The following is a 13,909-nucleotide window of genomic DNA, read 5'->3' as shown; positions in this document are numbered from 1 at the left end:
CTAACTGGGCAATTGCTTCAGGAATGGTAATTGGTTATGAAACGCCATCTGCACCGGCTGCTCGTGGGTGCACACTGACACGTTTACTTCTCTTTTATTGTTACTTCTTTCCTCTTTCCTCAGAGATTTTTTTTTAAACCAAACTGAACAGAGTCCTGTGTTTTTGAGTGTGTTGATCCTGTGATCTCATGACAGAGAGGAGAGGATCGACTGCAGTAGCTTTGACAAGGAGGCCCTCTACAGGTGATGACGTCCCTCTGGTGATTTAAGGAGAAAAAAGGTGAGCCTCAAATGGAAAAACTCTGCCACTAGAGGGCAGTATGTGTCTTTAGAAAGAAGCTGAGACTCCAGAGAAATTAAAGTTCTGCACTGAGCTGGAAATTAATGAGTAAAAATCAAAACAAAACTCAATAAAAGCTGTGTTTTCACCTACTCATTTATAAAAAATAGTGTTTGGTAAAAAGTGTAAAGCTTTAAGGGATTTTAAACTCTAATTGTAGGAGCAAACAAACACCTCTAAGGCATTTTACACGAGAATATCACCTTGGTGTCATTGCCCAATGCATTTAATCCTGTACCTTGAGGGATTTAATAATCCTCACAGCAGTGTAAACCGCTCTGCATGCTTAGACCTGCAGTGAAACTGGAAAAAAAGATCATAAAGCTGCTTAACTGGGAAAAGATTGGAAAAAAAACTTCAGCTAGAGTGATGTGATACTTCCTGCAGGAAAACAACAGCACAGCAGATGTTGGGAACACATTGCAAATCAGGATCCCTGCCCAATCATGGCCAGCCCCCAACCCCAGCGCCAATGACTCAATGAAATCAAGGTGGAAATTATAGACAGATGAGGCAGTTTTATGGTGAATATTACCCCAACAAAACTTGAAAATCACATCCAGATTCAGCTTCTGAAAGGAAATGGAAAGACAGCCTGGAACAGCATGATTGGTGAAATAAAATAAAACATTTTAAACATGATTAAAAATCCATTCCGAAAAAAAGGGTGTTTTTAACCTGTTCTTATAGCATTTGTCTTATGATGGAGGACGTGTAAGGAAAATGACACATTTCTGAGTGTTTCTTTATTCAAATTGTTGTGACTCAGGATGAGATAAAAAAAACGCAGTTTGAAAAAGAACTTATTTGTAAAATCGTCTTTGTTTTCTTCGTACAACTGGATGGTTAAATATTGCTCGCCATTTTTGTTGCACCGGTTCTGTTAGGTTAGGGGTGTGAGGGGTTGTAAGCTAGAAGGAGAATGTAAACAGAGAACTCTCAGCACCACGGATCCCTCAACAGTCCCACCCACAACTCAGAGGTGAATGTCTTACTCCTGCCGCTCTGCAGAAACTATGTCCAAGAAAACGACACAGGTCCTCTTTTATTATTTTGGATTAATTCAATAAGCCAAAATCTATTCATATTTTTTATTTATTTGTTAGGGACGGTGCACATTGAAAGTATCAATATAATGTGCCAGAATTAGCGTGGAGGGTATTTTTCACCAGATGTGTAAAATGTCAATCTAAAATATCGAAACAACAATAAAAATACCATAAAAATACATTAAAATTAATCAGTTAGGGTTCATACAAATATTAATAAAAATACAAACATTATGAATAATTAAGACAGAGTTCCACTGCTTTATATTTTATACGTAAAATGTTTGTTCACCTTTCAGCTGCCTATGAATATAAATTAATTCACATATACACAATGAAATGATCAACAGGAATGTTTTGAAAATAGATCAAAAGATGATTAGATTGGAATTTTAACTGGGTAAAAAACTTCAAAAAAGAAAAAAATAAAAGTAATTCAACATCAGCTGGGAACCACTAAGTGGCTTAATATGGAGTGAAATTTGTGCCACTAAAAGGAGGTAAAAAGGCACAATTTTAAAATAAAAAAGCAGTTGTGTGAAATAGCTGGATATTAACAAGGAAAATGAAGATCACAAATGCAAACATTTATTTTATAACAAAATAAAGAAATGTTGAAAGTAAAATGATAAAATCTGAAAATAGACATTCTTGGAACTTCAAATATTTTCTTTTACATATTTTAGATTAAAAGTATTTAAAACATGCTCTGCCATTGATGGTCAAACTGTTCAAGGTTTATCCAGCTTTGGCCCCTCAGAAGCTGAGTGGACTCCTTTAACCCCGTTACCAGGAATAAAGCCGATTCCGAAAAATGAGTGGATGGAAGTACTTCAAACAAGTGTGTTGTCCTCGGATTGACATGCAACCATTGAATCCCCCACTTTAAAACGATTGTCAAGCTTGTTTGTCCAGTTTTTAAAAGGTTGCTTATTACAAATTCAGTGGTGCAGAGGTAGAGCGGCTGACCTCTGATCGGGTATAGCCGTCCATGTGTGGAAGTGTCCTTTGGGCAAGACAATGAACCCAACATGGCTCCAGGGGGACAGGTTGGTGCCAGTGGAGCCACAATCAGTGGGTGTATGGGTGAATGGGACTGTGACTGTAAAGTGCTTTGGGCCTTCTAAGAAGGTAGTAAAGTGCTACATACAGTAGGTACATCATTTCTCATAATATCATTAAAAAAGACAGCCTTTCTTGTATAATTTGGGCAAATCCATTTTAACCTGTTTCCATAACTGGAGGTGTTGGGTCAATTTTTTCAACCTCAAATTACTGATTTCGAGACAGAGCTCCATGCAAAAATCTATGGTCATCAGGCTTCTTTAATTTACGGTCAGTGACATCTGATAACTAGAAAAATTGAATTACCTGTAATAATGCTAGTGCGAGATCTTTTTGCTGAATATGGCTGCTTAAGAAGCTGAAGCTGTTTGCTGAAGATGCTGAAGAAATGTATTTTAATTGCGGAATAATATCATGAACGTGTTGAATGTTTTACCAAACTTGGATAATTTGCAGAAAGGTGACAAAGAATTAGAAGAATATCATTTTAAAAATCGCGTTGCTAAAATATTAGCGTAATTCCTAATTAGCCCAAAAAACTCAGTAGATGCCAACTTAGCCAAACAAGCTAACACGTTGCTAAAATGTTAGCTTAACTCATAATTTGCCCAAAAAACCTCAGTAGATGTCAAATCAGCCAAAAAAGCTTATACGTTGCTAAAATACTAGATTAACTCAGAATTAGCCCAATAAAACTCAGTTTATGCCAAAATAGTCAAAAAAGCTAACATGTTGCTAAAATACTAGCTTAACCCCAAATTAGCTCAAAAAGCTTCAGTTGATGCCACATTAGCCAAAAAAAGCTAACACATTGCTAAAATACTAGCTTAACTCAGAATTAGCCCAATAAAACTCAGTTTATGCCAAAATAGTAAAAAAGCGAACATGTTGCTAAAATACTAGCTTAACTCAGAATTAGCTCAGAAAACTTCAGCTGATTCCACATTAGCCAAAAAAAAGCTAACACGTTGCTAATAGATTAGCTTATCTCAGAATTAGCCCAAAAAACGTCAACAAATACCTTACTAGCCCAAAAAGCGAGGGGCCTCTGGTGCCGTGCAAGATGGTACCGGAAACAATCTCTAGCCGAAAGAGGAAAGCTTACTAGCTTAACTTCAAATAAGCTAAAAAAAATCAATTTAGATGCCAAATTAGCCAAAAAAATTTAGAATGTTGAAAAAATATCAGTTTCATTAAATACTATAGCCTAAAAAAGCCCAGTAGCTGCCAAGTTATTCAAAAACATTAGCGTGTTGCTAAATCATTTGCTATACTCAAAGCATTCACACAATCAGAGTCATTCCACATCAAATTTGCTGTGATTTATCAGAAAATAATATATTTATTTTGTGAGACATGAGTAGAGATGAAACTATTGACCTGACCCTGAAGGAGGATTCCTTTTGGATTTTAGAATCCTCGTATACTAGTTGCTGACACAAACGGACTTGCGTCAGATTGATCTGATTTGAATGTTAAGAAGTTCCAAAATTTATTTTAAAACCAGAAACTTATTCCTGATGATCTTATCTCTGGCCCTCAATTATTTTTTCCGAGTATCCACGGATTAAAATGAACTCAGGTCTTGGCAATGTAGGATGATATATCATGCCAACTACATAAGTGTAATGTAAACTCCAGAAAATCCCCTGAGGTGACCCGAAATTCCCTTCATCTTATGCAGCTATTTTATCCTCCGCCCAAACAATCTCAGGTTCTGTGAGGCTTTTTGTGCTCGGGGACATGGATCAAAGTGAGGTGCTTCAGAACTTCTCCTGCTAAAATGAATGATCTTGAAAGGGATAATCAAATTGAGACTCATCATAATGCATGATGGCGCCACTAGGAAGTGGAGATAATTATGCTCGTCTCTGGGATGCTGCACATTGGTTAAAAATCTGAAAATTGCACTCTGTTATAATGTGACATTAGACCTCTATTTATTCACTTGAAGTCTTCTTTTTTATTTTTTGGGGAGAGCGTAAATGTTCATCCCATTCCCTTAAATTCGGTGAGTTTCCTCGCCACTTCATACTTATGTAAAATAAGTCTGAAGATGAGGTGCGCCCACTTGCCAAACATCATCTGGTGTGACACAGATAATGCATCCATTTTAAAGTGTCGGTTCCTGTTAGCTGCCAATGACTGCGAGAAAGCATGATGAAAAAAAAAGTTTAAACCAAATCTTTGCTGCTGTCACTCAGCGTACTCCTGTCTGATCTCTGCACCTCGGAGATGTGGCGCCGGCGCTCAGGAACATGCGCTGCATGCGAGTCAGGCTCTCTGTGTCTCACACAGGACATGTCAGAGTACAGATAGCAAGAGGACAAAGAAAAGGAGGACTCATGGTGGCCGAGGATTGATTGCTTATTACATTTTTTTTTAATGTGAATTTTTGATTAAACAAAAAACTTTTGACATCAAGTAATTTCTGTTTTTTAAACCATTCTAGTGCTTTTCTACTTGAATCATATCTTCTTGATTTAAATTCCCTATTTAGAATCAGTGGTTTGGTTTTAGCTCATTGCTATAGTTTTGATCCTAGTTTGGAAAATACAACCTTTCGTATCGTGTTGGTAACCATATTCACATCTGTTGTAATGTGGGGTTCCACAAGGCTTCGTACTTGGCCCTCTTTAATTTTCGTTTCTTCAATACTAATGCACACCTTTTGATTGTGAGTAAACTTCATCTTCCAGGTTTGTAAGAGCGAAGAAATGAGGAACAGACAGAGCGCACATAAAACTGAAATGCAATTTAACCCCTAGTCATGTGGAGGCTTTTTGATCTTTTTGTTTTCTACGTTACAAAATTTGCATTTCTATTATTTTTTCAAATTCTTTTAGGTGGCAATGCTTGATGTCCATCTATTTAATAAAACCTTAGCTTCTTTTTTCCCCGCCAATTTATATATATATCGACGATTAAAATTTTTAATTGTGATTAATCGCATTGTCCATAGTTAACTCGCGATTAATTGCAAATTAATTTGTGGCCCTTTTTTTTTAGGAAAAAAATGTTTGGTTCGTGGAATTTAGCAGTTCTACATTAATTATGAAAACAAGAATGACAAAATTAATAGTTTTCATCAGAAATACTTTATTTTGTAACATTGTATTGAGATAAACCTTCTTAACAATAAAAGGCTGTAACATAAAATGCCTAAACAAAAGCCCAAGTGCAAGTGAAGGGCATTTTAAATTCTAAACTTCAATCAACGTTAAGTAAAATAAAATAAAAAAACATCAAAAATAAAATTTCCATAACACTTTCATGTTCATGTCAGGACCAAATCTTTTCCTCCTCTGCTGAACTACAGTAATAAATGAAATAGAGATTTATCATTTCCAATTAACTTTTGTTTTTTAAAACATTAAAGACTGAGAAAAGCGGGATACACTGTGGATAGTTTGACAGTCTGTTACTGCCGACGCGTTCTCTGGCTGCAGCTCGATGCAGCGACGTGTCCAACGGAGCTCACGCCATGAATATGCCGGCAGACAGACCGCTATGCTGGGGCTGGATCACGCTTAAACCTACAGAACTTTGGGATTTCTTGCATATTTTTGCGCGGCGAAAGAGGGACGGGCCACACACTCAAAGCTGAGATTTATCTTTTCATCTACGATGAGGGATGCCTGCGCGCGGTGTGGAAAGGCACGTATGAGAAAATCCGCCATTAATGCGTCAAAAAAATTGTCGGCGTCACGCACATGTCAAATTAACGGGTAATTAACGCGACAAATCTGACAGCCCTAATAAAATCGTATTTTTACAATAACGCATACCCAAACCCAAAAGCCCTATTTTTAAAAAATATTTTTAGTTTTTCTGCTTTAACCTTTTGTCTATGTGAAGATTTTTTAGTTTTTAAAAGTTTCAGCTTTGAAAATGAGCTGAAAGTAAACATTATATGCATGTTTTACATACTTTTGTGATAATGTGATCAGGTCATGCAAAAAGCGTCCTGTTCTTTTTGAAGTGTTTTAAGTTTGTAAAAGCAGACAGAATGAGACGTTCTTTCACTAAAGCTTCATCGCAATTAAAAGAAGTGCACAGAGTCAATGCAGACAAACAATAAAGATATGATTTTATGGGTTTTGTCTTTCAACACTCATGTCTTCACAAATACTACCTGAGCTCGATGTGACAAAATAATTTAGCACTTTTGTCAGACTGATTTGCGAGGCAAATTGGCACCAAAGTGCAAAAACAGGAGAATGACAAAAAGCTCTCATCCATTTTGCTGAAGTCTCTGCAGAAAACAACAAAAAAATTAACTATTTTAAATGAAGACAGGTTTGGCACCGAAACAAATGATTCACGCGTGAGACGGAATTAAGCGGAGGAGGAAGACAAGAGGAATATTTTACACGCAGAATTCATTGCTCTTTGTGTCAGCATGACTGCTTTCTTTGTGTGCCATCATATGATTAACAAATCCCACAGATTACTACTTCTCACGGCTACGTTATCAATCATCCTCTTTAAAGCCTCGCACGCATGATCTTTCAACCTGCCTGCTGCAAACCAGAACTGGGTACAGGAATATTTGCAGATTTACTCTGCGTCACAATACTTTGCAAGTTTGCTGCAACTAAGAAGGTCATCCATTAATCACAGCATTTGAGCCCTCAAGGAAGCTACGCCTTCTGTCAACGTGTCCTTGAGCAAGTCACTGAACTTGAAGATGCTCCTCTTGGGGGTAGGGGTGGGGTCAGCGCCTTCCATGCTAGCACTCGACTGTTTGGGAATGTGGGCTATAGGGGAGATATTCAACAGACCAAACTTCTCCAGTCTTTTAACAAAGATTTATTGTTTTCATTGTCACAGTCCTTGGAAAGTTATATTTTATGGCAACAAAAAAGTTACTGATTTACATTCTTGAGTTTTGATGTTTTAAACTTACTGGGTTTATCTGTTATGGATCAATTCAAACAACATGCATGGGTTCTCACATTTTGAGTTTGTGAACATGATCTCCCCAAATCCAGATGATTGGAATGTCTTTGGTTTATCTGTGAAGACTATCAGGGGTCTGAAACTTTTAACACCAAGACCTCGTTTCCACTAAGCGGTACAGTACGGTAAAGAGTGCTACAGTACGGTCAAGTTAATTCTGGTGAATGTTTCCTCTCAGTTAAGCCTAGCCTCCACAGAGTGGTTTGTTTCACAGGGGTAGACCGCGAGCGTGTCATTGCATCATTGTAGTGCAACAACTAGAAAAGTAACAATAATTGAGGCCATCCAGCAACTTGTTTTTTTATTTCTTTACCTTTGGTACATCATGTATAACAAGAATTTAAAAGAAGATTGCAGGTGGCTAAGAAGAATGCCCCCATAAAGATGAAAACCGAAATCTAGGTTAGCGCTAACGGGTGGCTGCAGCGGGGCCGCCCCAACCGTTCAAATTCAGCTTTTAATTTAGTAACATGCTAGTTTTTAGCTAATTTAGCAATTTTGCAGTTTTTCAGGCTAATTTGAGGTCAGGTAATATTTTAGCTTTTGTCAAAATTAGATACTTTTCCAGTATTTAGGCTAATTTGCCATTTTGCTAATATTTTGGCAATCTCTCAGATTCAGTGTTTTCATCCATTACATTGAGCATTTTTAGCTATAGGTTTTATCATTTAGCATCAGCTCTAGCATCTTCAGCGGCCACATTCAGCTTACAGCATTCAGACTAACATTATTGCAGGTAATGCTATGAGTCTGGTTGTGACAGCAACACATAAAAATTCCCTTCAAAATAAAATAAACCCAGTATCAAATGTGATCCTCCTGCTGTAGCAGATTTACTTGAATTAAAAATGCAAAACAGACGGGTCAATAATGACATTTTCTGTTTTAATTTGTTGCATCTTCATCCTTTATCTCATTATTTCCTTTTAAAACTAAATTTGCCTCTGAAATGCAACCAGACCCTATTGTGTAGTGGAAGATAAGAATGATTTAAATGATTCTAAAGATCTACCATTCTGACAGTATTTTAACCTTTGTGCCATTATTTACTCAGTTTAATATTAACTTAGTTACCTAAAATAAATTAACCAGAACAACAAACCATTTTTTTAAATTAATGTTTTTTAAAAAAAATGTTTTCTCCAACCTGAAGAACCCCAATAGAGATAAAAGGGGGCTCATGTGGTTCTTGCAAACACCCGATCTAAATGGTTCACTTTCTTCAACAAACTGGTGACTTTCTATCTGTCTACATCAGTCTTCTAAAACCCCAACTGGAGAAGCCAGCTTACCCAAGTCATTAACACCTGAAGGGGTTAATCATGCAGACTCACCCTCTCACTCCGGCTGAGGACAAGGGCGTCCTGTAACCACTCAATGACAACTTTTAGCATGGCTTTTGATGGACTCCCAGGTCAGAGACCTGAAGCCAGTTAGATGTTTGCTCACTTCTCATCATCAAGTCCAACTGCTCCTTCCAAGGAGCCTAAAAACCAGTTCTATTAGCATTTTTGTTTTTCAAAATTCAGAAAGCCTCTTGGATAAAAGACCAAATGTCTTCAGCGTATAAAATAAAATTTAGATGACCCCTTGTAAAAAAAATAATTCTGTGATGTTTTAAGCTGCACGCTTTCCTTAAAATGTGCCCGGACGACCACTGACTAATGTCAACTTTTAGAGAAAGATCGTCCAGTTGCTGTAAAATTGTAACTTTTTCTTAAAATCACCACGTGGCGTGTTAACATTTGACCGTCGCCTCCAAATTACAATGGCTGCAACATTTCAGCCACAAACCTGAGAGTAAAAGTGAATTTGTTTTGGAAATAATTACCCTTATTTATTGACAATTTACTTTAATAATCTAAAACAGCTTGTACTAATTTTTACATATTTTTTTCTAACGTTGCCTTCACTTATCATCTGCACGCAGGCACACATGCCCACATTTCATGAGCACTTTAATCGATCTGACCTCCTGACACTCCTCACCCCCTCATCCCAGCATCTCCTGTTGGTCCCAGAGCAATTAGCCTGTTTGCAACCCAGTCATATGGCTAATCTCTCTCTTTTTTCATGATCCTCCTTTTTTTTCCTTATCGATTCCATTATGTCACGTTAAGACTTTTCTTTTCAGAGTTTGACTGTGTGTGATGGATGTAACTGGAGGTGAGGCAAGTTTCACAGCTTTTACACTAATAACCTGTATTTGCTTGTAAAAGGCAGTTATTGGGAAGGCAGTAATGGATGTGTTCATCTGATGCTGTCAAACCTTCGGATGTGTGTGTTCGCTTGTGTGCATTTCACAAGGTCGTCATATTGACGGAACTGTTGTAAAAAACAAAAAAAAAGACATTTTTGTGCCTGAGAGTGAAGTCCCTTTTGTTTCACAGGGACCAAGTTCTTTGAATTTAATCTTTTATTTTAGAATATTTACAGTTTCCTATTTGGTGCTGTTATGGAAAGTTATAAACTAAATTTATTCTCTATAAATGTCACAACAGCTTGTAAAACTCTTGTGAAAAATAAAGTTTAATGTTTTTTTATGCCAAAAATCTGGTGGAGAAATATTTATTTGTGTAAAAAGTCATTTTTTAAAAGTAACATTTTCCAAATAAAATATTAAATGAGACAAAAAAGTCCTCAAGGAGAGGAGAGTTTCTTAATGAACTTATTTAAATTAATGCTGACTTGATACCCCATTAGAAATATAAATGAATACAGAGTCAATAGATAAAGGCTAAAATAAATATGGCTTTGTGCTAATGAACTGTTCAGCCATTCATTCCTTGTTCTTACTAAAAATCAGGACCTGTAGCAAAAAAATGTCTTCTCACGTCATGGTTTTTCATTTACCTTTAGATATTATTGTTATATGACACATCCCATTTTGCTTAATTCAAGCTGAATATATGATTAATTATACCCTATTAAGCAAAATGCTGATGAACAAATTAAATATCACAAATTATGCAGAATAGGAATTAACTCCTTGTTCTCAGATTGCTTATGACTGTCAACATCTGTCACACTTGACAGCATTAAAAAATATAATCAAAATAAATTATACCAAATAAAGTAGATTGTATAGAAGGCAACAAACCAAAGGTATGCCATTTTTTACTAACCACATTTACTGCATTTAAAAAAAAGTATAGAATCAAGAGTAGAGTCAGTTGCTTGTTATTGACAACCATTGACTATATATGATAATTGGACTGAGTGGCCCCTCCCCCATCATGTTCCAAACAGGAAGTACCTGCCAGCTCCAAGAAGCCAAAATCCCATAGACTTATATTGAGAAATAAACAGCTATTTTTCAGTATTTATATTAGTTCAAACAACCATTCTTGCTCTGCTATCTTTTTGTAATATGTTCTATTTTTTTAAAGACCCACTTCAATGATGATTTTTGTGTTTTCAACATGTTCTTTTAGCATTTTTGTCATTGTAGGAGAATTTAGTACGTAAAAAAGAAACTGTGTTTCTGAGTATTAATTCAAATTGCACTAGATCAGGAGCAGATGAAAAAAATGTTTAAAAAACACTCAGACTAATGACGAAATGGGCGTGCCAAAATTTATCTGTTCCGCTGCAATTCAGAAACATCCACTTCCGACAAATGGAGCTGTTAATTTTTGCTCTACTGAGCCGGTGTCTGGTTCTAAACTGTACAGCTGCAGAGCTCTAATATTGCTCACATTTTTTTTTTTTTTTTTGGTATGCTAATATTAGCTTGTGCTTGTGAGATGCTATAAGCTAACAGGAGTGTAAACAAAGGGCTGATGGGAAATTAGCGGAGCTAACTTCTGTGCCAACACAACTCAGAATTGTATTACTAATAAACTGCAGAAAATATGTCTCAAAAAATAAAATAGGCTTTTTAAATTTTGGGTCCCTTGATTATTTGCATATGTACGGAAAATACACAACTCATCTATGGAAAAGACACAAAAGTAGAAAAACACAGTTTAATAAACTTAAGACCACAGAAACATATTTCTATTAAACAAGCCATTATTCAAATTGTAGAGTGAAAAAAATAAAATGAATCAAATCCTTTTGGGAGTTATATTTCCAAAGCAATGTTTCCTGAAGTTGCTGCTCAAAAAACCCTTTTACAGAGTCTGAAGTCTTTGCAAATAACTTCAACTTAAGAGTTAAGTCTTAAAGCCTGTTGTTAAAAATAAATATTTCATTCTCACAAGTTGAAATTAAATGACTTTTGAACAACTAAAACAAACAGTCTGTGTTTCTAATTCTCAATGCAAAAGCTTTCTAAAGAAAATCTTCACTTTCAGACCTGACATGTCCTGGAGTACATAAATAATAAACAAAAAAGCATGATTCATAAAATACAAACCTCAAGTCAAGTCTAATCTTTAAGTTTAGTCTAAAGTTAGTTTTCTGCACATGAGACTTCAGTGACTTTAGTTTAAGTTCCTATCTCTGGTGTCAGCTGACAAGAAAGAAAGCGATCGTCATTTCCTTTTAACCTTCCACCCATTTGTTTATTGGAGAAAACTCATTTGTTTATCTCAAGATAATAAGATGAAGTCAGTTTTTGTGGGAAAAAACATCATCTTATCCTAATAATGCACTTATTATAGATAAAATAACTGTTTTTCTTGGCTTCAGCTGTTATTTTATCACATTTTTTGTGGTATGACACAATGCATACCGTATTTTTATGAAGCATATAAATTAATATTTTTGCTGGGGATGCAACTTAGGCAAAATTCAGACCGGTAGAAATCTTGTGAATTTTGCTCCAGGCTTTTTCTTTCATTCCAATATATGAAAGACTTGGAATCATATTATTCCAGCCGGACACAAACTACAATTATTACATTTCCTCCATAATCAATTTTCAAGTGGTCAGCACTTTCCTGTTTTGCAAAAAGGACACTACATCGCCACCAAGTCCAAGTCCCTGATTGGTCAAACCTCAACTGGTTTAACTTTCAGCACATGTACAGTTGTTGGGCATTTTGTATTTAGTGCTCGAAAACGGACCTAAAACTGACGCTTGAATGCAAGAATTTTTATCACAAAAGCTGGAAACATGCATATACGGTTAGAATTTTCACTGGAAAAGTTGCTCGAATGTGAGTTTCCAAGGCTGGTGTGAACGTAGCTCCATATTTAGGTGCGACTTAAATGTGAATCTTCAAAAATAAATAGCAACAACCACTAGAGGGCACTGTAGGTGTGTGCAACAGTTTTTGCTCCTGACAGCTTGGCGGAATTGTTTCAAAGTGACACAGTAGATGAAAATTCAACGGATTTAGTGATTCAAAGTCAAATAAAGAAACTTTAGTTTACTATAGCATGTTCTTTTAAATGTTTTCTGATTAGTTGTTCACATATTCAATATTAGATTCTTCATAAGTTTCACGACGCTAAATAAGCACCAGTGTGTTACGGTAGTGAAGCATGCATACATTCAGTCTTTTGTTGTTATCTATTCTTTTATGATTTGGATTTCAAGATAAAATGTCCATTCTTTTCCCCGTATTTTATTAAATAAATTTCTCCCAAAATTGAGACAAATCTTTTTTTTTTTCAAATGAATTTTTTTTAGCTGTTGTGAGGAACTTATACAGGCAAAATATTCTACCATTTCTACAAATAATCTTCGCAAACTTAGGAAAAGTAATTAGTGCTTCTTGCTTTATTCTCCTAAACTTTCCGCCAAAAGGCTAATAGCACAGTTGCCATCCAGCAGTAGAGTAAACACGGCTGAGGCTCCCCGCCGGCTGCTGCATGCGGTGACCTGGGAAAGAAAGAGCACAGTCGTGCTGACTCTGTGAATCTGAACACACACACAGGCTGGCTTGTCACAGCGCCAACCATTCGATTTGTTTAGAGACACAATATGGCCATCTTGGCTGTAGGCTGGAAAAGACACCAAGGGAGACGACGCTTGCCAGCCAACTTTTTCTTGTCACTCTTCCTCTCATATTCTTCACAGTGAGACAGCACTCGGCAGGGAGTATTTGAAGAAGGAGAAGCACTTTCTTGCAGGATTCAAAGAGATGATCAAACATGCAACTCTCTTTGAAATAACTCAACATGCTGACGTTTCCATTGTCTTCTCGTTGACTTATAGCTTTCGGTCGTATAATCTAATCATGTTGCATTCTTCCGTTCAAATGAAGTTCCGTTTATTTTAGACAGGACTGCTAACTTTGTAAGAAGGCTGTTTGTCCAAACCTGTTAAAGTCTGATAGAGACAACAAACGGAGACTAGAGATTCCACCAAAGATTCTTGCTTCTTTTCTTAATGGTCCAGCTCCAGCTCATTTTACCACCATTGGCAGCTCTTCAGCTGAGAAAAGTCAGATGAGGAGAGTTGATTGCCCCAAAAGTTGCAAGACAAACTTTAAAAGTAAAACACATTTGTAAAAAAAACATATCTATGACAAAAAAGGGAATACAAAGTAATCGATCTAACTTTACTTTTTAGAATTGTTGGAGAAGCAGAAGTTCTTAG

The 13,909-nt window shown here is 36.3% G+C and overlaps 1 long non-coding RNA gene across 1 annotated transcript in view; it reads left to right on the top strand.

Annotated features, from left to right (window-relative positions):
* LOC112159765 overlaps window positions 1-13,909 on the top strand; it is a 30,761-nt gene that overhangs the window by 2,957 nt on the left and 13,895 nt on the right. Inside the window, exon 2 of the long non-coding RNA XR_002921533.2 lies at window positions 196-280. This is a non-coding gene — a long non-coding RNA (uncharacterized LOC112159765). The remainder of the gene's footprint in view (window positions 1-195; window positions 281-13,909) is intronic.

Source organism: Oryzias melastigma, linkage group LG7 (genome assembly GCF_002922805.2).
Source record: "Oryzias melastigma strain HK-1 linkage group LG7, ASM292280v2, whole genome shotgun sequence".
Taxonomy (NCBI): Eukaryota; Metazoa; Chordata; class Actinopteri; order Beloniformes; family Adrianichthyidae; genus Oryzias; species Oryzias melastigma.
Note: the sequence above shows the minus strand (reverse complement) of the source record. Positions and strands in the feature narration are given on the sequence as shown.